This window comes from Prionailurus viverrinus, chromosome A3, assembly GCF_022837055.1.
Source record: "Prionailurus viverrinus isolate Anna chromosome A3, UM_Priviv_1.0, whole genome shotgun sequence".
Taxonomy (NCBI): domain Eukaryota; kingdom Metazoa; phylum Chordata; class Mammalia; order Carnivora; family Felidae; genus Prionailurus; species Prionailurus viverrinus.
The window spans coordinates 126,300,073-126,307,532 of record NC_062563.1 but is presented as its reverse complement, the minus strand read 5'-3'; the positions used below and the strand labels follow the sequence as shown (position 1 = coordinate 126,307,532).

Below are 7,460 nucleotides of genomic sequence, written 5' to 3'. Positions count from 1 at the left end.
GCAAAGGGCACCGATGTTTGTTTTCAAGAGAACTGAGCTGGGGGAGCAGAAGGTGTTTCCAATGAAAGCCCACCTGTATCATGTTAAGGAACGCACGGGAATCATGGCTTTGAACTTCTGCACTGATGACTGTTTCTCGTGCAAGTCATAAAAAAAAAAAGGCTGTGAGTATCTGTAGGGTCCATAGTGGGCTGAGGATCACTGCTAACCCCCTGACCTGGTACATATGCCCCCCACGCTGGCTCTGGGCTGACCTTGCCATGCCCAGAGTCCATCATTTCAGCACAGGACGCTGTCCTATTTCTAAAATCAAGAGCCCTGTGATTGCTTCCCCCAAAGTAATCACGCATCACACAGACTAGCTTCTTTCTCTCCCAAAACATGCCTTGGCTGCCTGCTCTCTCCTGCCTGCCTGATACACCCCTCTGACTTAGGAAGGTCATCAGGAAGGAAGCCCTTATTCTGCCTCATTTGCTCCCAGCACAGCCTCGGAAATGTAATGTCTAAGAGATTCCTGGAGGAGCAGTTGTCCATGACTAGATAGAAGTCAAAGTCTTCTGGCCAGGAGCACAAGGATCTAGAAGCAACCTGAGGATCTCTGTGTTCTCCCCAGCACCCCCTGTCCTACCCCCCCACCCCAGTGTGGCCCACTGGTCTACTCCTTGAATCACATATAAGCTCCAAAGTTTTCCTAAAATGAACAAACAAGGCAAATTTACTTCACCTTAGAGTTCTTTCCCAATAATTGATAACTCAAATAATTCATAACCTGAGCAATTGATAACCCAACTGACACTGCAGTGATATTAATTGGTGACTTCAAACTTACGTCTTCCTCTCCTACAGTCATGTCTGGTTTAAACAAAAGACCAAAGCAGGCAATATTTAACCCAACAGATGGCTTTGTTAACAGTGGTATTTCTGGAAGTTCCTTCTCAGCCCTTCTGGAGCCCCAGTGGGTGCTCTTCATCACCCACAGTTGTGACTGTTGACTCAAACTGCAGTGAAGGCTAGCTCCCCTAAGAACACAGGCTTACTTGGCTACAAGTTTAAAGAGCCCTGCACCAATTCAGGGCCGTGAGAGCCACCTTATTCTCTGGGTCTCTCCTGTGTAAGTTTGAAAGTCACAGCTTGACTCCTGGGTCTTCCCAATGACAGCTCTACTCTCCTGGAGAATTAAAAACCTAAATTTCAAAATAAAAAAAGTGGGTGGGGAGCCGCACCTGGATGGCTCAGTTGGTTGAGCATCTGATTCTTGATTTTGGCTCAGGTCATGATCTCATGGTTCGTAAGTTCAAGACTCGCATCAGGTTCCATGCTGATGGTGCAGAGCCTGCTTGGGATTCTTTCTCCCTCTCTTTCTCTGCCCCTCTCCCACTAGCTCTCTCTCAAAAATAAGTAAACTTAAAAAAAATTAAATTTCAGGTATGTCTGCACTAATGCAAAACTGTGATACTAACAAAGATGTCTGCCCCCGAAGTTCATTGTAAAGACCCAATGAAGTATGGGACAATGTTTTGTGAACTGTAAGTCCTGCACAAATACAGGCATTTCTGTTATCAGAAACCAGGATGTTAAAACATATTAAAAAGTTCATTGGAGATGTAGCTTCATGTACAAATGTTCAGTCACTATATTATTTTTATTCTTTCGGTCACCAGCACTGCATTTAAATTAATGATCAGCATTGTGTTCTGTGCCACAGGAAGAGCACAAGGCACGTGAGAGACCAGTCTGCCCTCCCTGCATGTACAGTCTTGAAGGCCAGGTCTCACATGGGAAATAACTATGTAAGCAATACAAGACAGGCATCCTCATTGCTGGTGCCTCATTTACAAAGACAGACTTGTGAACAATGCATATCCAGAAGTGTCACCCATCTGACCTCTTTACCACACAGTTGTCCAGGACCCCTTGGGCAGGGCCCCCCATCCCTGCAGCGGTCCCACTCCTCCTGCCTCCATGCCAAAGCCCCTGCCGATCCTGAGCCTGGGGTATACATGTGGGTTTTAAATAATCCCAAAATGGGACTTGGAACATGTTTTTCCAGAGAAGCAATGAGCCCAGTGGTATTAACTGGGTCTACACCTTGCAGCCTGGTCTAGATGCCCCTTGTCTCTCATTGCACTAAGCATACACTCTTGTAACTTCCTGAGATCTGAGTCTGTATTCAGTTCATCTTGGTGCCCATAATCCCGAGCACAGGGCCTGACACGAAGTTACCCAAAGCGGATATTAGTGGGAAAAACAAATGAAGAAACAACTATATTGTGGGCTAAATGTGTTTGGGGAGGCTAGCCTAAGAACAAAACCCCTATGCTCCCCTGGGAACTACTGTTTAAAATGACACAAAAAAGTGAAAATATATATGAACATTTGTGTTTGCACATAAATACAAGAGTGTGCAGAAACAGGAAGGAAAATGTGCTGGGTTGTTAACATAGATGAGGGCGGGGATTGGCCAAGGGTGAGGGGCAGAGAGAAGAGAGAGAACCACACATAAAAAGAGAGAATTTAAAGAAAAAGAAACTCCAGTATTTATAATATGTATAATAGTATTTTCATATATGTGTATATACATACACATATATACACCTATATAAAATACATATATATGTATATATACATATATATGTATATATGTATAAATACATATATATGTATATGTATGAAAATACATATATACATATGTATATACACATATATGAAAAATTAGAAAAGGGGAATGATAATTCTCTGGTACAAATCAAATAAGAAATTAAGAAATGAGAACAAACCCAAATGAGGAGATGAGGTGAACGTTCCCAAGCATACATGCAAAGAAATGAGACCAGAGGCCAGGAACCCAAAGGATACCTTTACAGCAGCAATGTTAGAGCCTGGGTGCTCCCTAAAAGTTCTGGGGCCCCCAGACTGCTGGCTCTGTGGGCTCCAAGCTTTCCCACTAGCATTGTCCAACTCCAGCCGAGGATAGGTCCAAGTGAAATGGTTCACACAGCCTGCATCATATGAGCTGAACTAATATCAACAATTACATCAGGAAAAATGTGTTTACCTTGGTTTCCCGCCACAGAAAATGGGTCCAAAATGATGTTGAACATACGCCTTTCATTCCTGCTTCTATTAGAAGGACAAATAATTTAACAGGTGGGACTCAGAATTCCATGGTTCTTTTTTTTTTTTTTTTCTTTTTTAACTGTGGAGTATTAAACATTCCACTTTTGGTCAATGGAATCTGGAACCCTTCTTAACAGACCTCAGCAAGCTCTATTTATTTTGCAAAAGCCCTCCTAATGCTCACATGAGCAGTGAGTTGGAAAGGCCTGGGGAGTCCAATCAGACTGTACTTTCACGTGTTATCAGTACAATATGTTGCTTCAACTGAGAAAGCAAATTCTCTGACTAACTCCTCCAAGAATTGATCCAGACAGCTAAAAGAGAGGAAATCCATTCGACTTTAACAAGGCAATTGGTCCAGACTTCATACAATATCATTTCAGTCTAGAATTTTCATCATCACTGCCAAAAACATCAAACAGAAACATTACAAGACTTTCACTTGCTTTTCACTCTCCAAAGAATAGCCATCTTGTTCCAGGCCTGAGCAGCAAGAAAGGAATTAAAGGGAGATGGGGCACAGGGTAGCCACATGGAGCATTTAACTTTCTCACTGTCTGATTTCTGAGCTTCAAGTCAGTTATTCACAAAAAAGTTGATATTTTGAAATGAAGGACAATTAGAAGTTTCCCAATAGGTTAAATGCTCCACCTCTCAAAGACTCCAACCACATTCATTAGGTTATCACATTTACCTTTTCTCTTTTACTCATCTGTCCTATGTAATCATTTAATAGATTACTCGGAGGGACTGCAATGTTTATGCCGATATCAATTAAAAAGTATCCCAAAGTATCTCAGTGATTTATGCAAATTAGAGTGACTAATAAAGGTAACTCTAACTACTATAATGAACACACCCCAAAATATATAATGTGTTCAACACAATAAGCATAAATAACCTGTTCCCCTGAAGTCCAAAACAGATTGGTGGCAGGTTGGTCCCACATGAGATTTGGGGACCCATGATCTCTATCTTTCCATCATATTCTCAGTGCTCTGCTGGGACAGTAGAGTCCTCTGTGTTCAGCCAGCATACAGGAGATCAGAGACTGGAATAGCTCAATACACTTCTTAAAAACTGCAGCCCAGAATGACAATATGACTCCCACTCACAATTCATTAATCACGTGACTGCAAAGAAAGTTGAGCGAGATCACCTGCCTGTGTGTTCCAGAAAAGGAAACATATTTGATAAAAAGCTAGCCACTGTCTTCCATAGACCATACTCTAATAATCCATACTTTAGAGAACCAATTTTGTTATTACCATGGTAATTTAGAAATCACATTTTGGTTCATGGTGTGGCTATGTCTGTGTCTGTGTGTCATCCACATAACTGGACTATGATGACCTAGTTCCAGAACCATGAACAGAGTTCAACACCTGGTACTTGCCACAGATAAATACCAAGGAATCCTAAGTGGTTCCCTACTATAAAATTGAAGTCCAAATTGATTCAGATATACTTAGGACAGTCCAAACTTTGAGGAAGAATTTCAGGGCTGATACAAAAACTTGACAAGCACTCTGCCTTCACTGTAGACATTGGCCAGACTGGATGCTCATGTGCTCCAGGCCTGCTGTTCAGACTCCTGGAGGCTTTGTGTGGACAGGGACAATACCCGCTGTGTTCCAGCTTGTTACAGGTCACAAAGCATATTGATAATTCTCCTTTGATCTTCAACAAAATTTTGTGAAATAGAGCAGAGATTACGGTCTTATTTTTAAAAATTCTCAAGGTGGAGGGGCACCTAGGTGGCTCAGTGGGTTAAGCAACCAACTATTGATTTCGGCTCAGGTCATGATCTCATGGTTCATGAGATCAAGCCCAACCAGCATCAGGCTCTGTGTTGACATCATCTGGAAGGCTGCTTGGGATTCTCTCTCTCCCTCTCTCTATCCCTCCCCTGCACATGCTCTCTCTCCCTCTCTCTCTATCTCTCAAAAATAAATAAATAAACTTAAAAAAAAATCTCAAGGTGGAAACTGAAAGCCTAGCAAGCTCAAGGTAAGTAGAGGTGATTAACTCAAAACTCACACCAGCACCCCCTAGCTCCCCAGAAAGACTATGACTGAAGTCATTTCAACAACTACAGTTGGCTTCTTCTTTCCACACAGATTACTTTCTCCAGATCATTCCTAGTACTTTTATTTAGCAAAAGAAAAATCTAACACACATTGTCTCTTGATCATGATGGAATTCTGCCAGATAAAAGTCATAAACCTTAACACTTTGTTACCCAGGGAATGATTTGTGGGCCAGTAGCACTGGAAGCCCCTGGGAGTTTGCTAGAAATGTAGATTATCAGGCCCATCCCCTGACCCACTGAATCAGATTCTCTGTTTAAACAAGATACCCAAGTGATAGTAAAGCATGTTAGTATCTAGGATACTGCTTAACAGGTTAACTTGAATGGTTAGTAAGAGGGAAAAAGACATAATATAAAAAGAGTGCCTACAAATCAATAAGAAAAAAACAGATAGAAATCGACAAATTTAAGAACAGTTTATTCACAGAAGAAATGTAAATAGAAAATAAATATAAACATAAAATGTTCATCCTCTCCAGCAATTTGGGAAATGCAAACTAAAGCAACAACATCTTACCTCTTTTCACCTATCAGACTGGCAAATCTTATAAAGTCTGAACATTCCAGATAGAAAATACTTTAGAAAGAGGGCATTTTCTTCTAAGTGGGAGCTTAAATTGTTATAATCTTTTTTTAATTTCAAAAAATTTGATCAAACAATTCTATTTCTAGGAATCTATAATCTATAAAAAATACCTTTCAAAATGTCAAAGATAAGCAGAAAAGGATCTTCATTACTCCATTTAAATTGAGAAATGTGTAGGGATTCTAAATGTCCATCTAGAAGGAAATAGTTCAATAAGTTACTGGTATCCAAGCTTATATTCAATAAGGTATACAATAATTTAAAAAGAGGTCAGTGTCATGAAAAAAAAAAAAAAAAAGATTCCATGACATTACTGAATGCCTAAACCAGCTGCAGAATAGTACGTGCAACATGATCTCATTCTTATGTTTGAAAACTAGATAGGACAGAGGTGTATATATTTGTTAAAATTCACAAAACACTAAACAAAATTGGTGCATTCTATTTTATGGAAATTATACTTCAGTAAATTTTATCAAAAGGAAAACATATATACATGTATATATGTTAGTGGATGTTACCTATGTATTTTTGGGCCTATAAATGGTCGGTAAGGAAATACAACAAGCCTTTAAAAGTGGCAGAAGCCTAGGAGAGAAGAATGTGAATGGGAACTTTCTACAGTATTAGTATTTTTCCAAACAGCATGGACACCTCTTGTATTTTAAAATGTGTAAGTCAAGAATCTAAATGAAATAAATGGAGTCATTTGCAGTGAGTCTGAATCAACATGGAAAGCCAACTCCAGTTTGGCCTCATTAATTGCTTCCATTGGCTGAGTTTAGTCATTTGGTATCTAGCGTGAGATTCCACATTCAGAAGGGGTATCAACATCACACACACCATTGCCAGACCGCCTCTATATAAACTTACCTATTTATTACTTTATACATAACTACTGAGCATCTTTAAATATCCAGCTAAAAATTTTATGGAAATTTGATACAAAAAATAAGACATAGTTCCAGCCCCCAACCTTATCACTCTTCTACTGAAAAAGCTTAACACATTTTGTACCAGGTCATGGAATGAGTCTAAATTTGTTAATCCACTTTTAAAGACTCCTCTTTCTGCCTCACTCAACGAGCATTGTTTACCATTATTTTCCTCTATGTCCTGTCCACTCTGGTCAGACCTTTATAAATGTGCTATAAATGTCCAGACTTTGCTTGTTACTATCTCTCTCACCCGGAACTCCTGTCTCCCACATTATTGTATGTTTTCATCCACCCAACAAGACCCATCTCTGTCTTTTCCAAGAAATTCTTGCTTAGCCCAGAAACCCTCAATCACCTCCCCTGCCCCACATCCTGCCTTGTTTGTTGCATGAGTCTTGTCTCTGTAAGGAGAAAGGGGGTTATCCCTTATCCTTCCCATCATCTTGTACAATGTCAAGTACATAGGAATAATTAACTGACAAACATCAATGGTATATACTATCAACATATAATATCGATATATCAATATATCAGTGATATATACAACTATCAGTGACATATTATTTTATAATTGTTTAAATATCAGACAAAGGAGAGAAAATGAATAGGAAACAGTGCTTTTTCTGTCTAAAAAAATTTACTTATTTTTGAGAGATGGAGAGAGAGAGAGAGCATGAGTGGGGAGGAACAGAGAGAGAGAGGGAAACACAGAATCTGAAGCAGGCTC

At 39.9% G+C, this 7,460-nt stretch overlaps 1 long non-coding RNA gene across 2 annotated transcripts in view; it reads right to left on the bottom strand.

Annotated features, from left to right (window-relative positions):
* Positions 1–5,910: 5,910 nt before the first annotated feature.
* The window catches only part of LOC125162340 (uncharacterized), a 68,083-nt gene continuing 66,533 nt past the window's right edge, over positions 5,911–7,460 (bottom strand). For both annotated transcript variants that reach the window (XR_007150997.1, XR_007150998.1), the window contains exon 4: positions 5,911–5,989. This is a non-coding gene — a long non-coding RNA (uncharacterized LOC125162340). The remainder of the gene's footprint in view (positions 5,990–7,460) is intronic.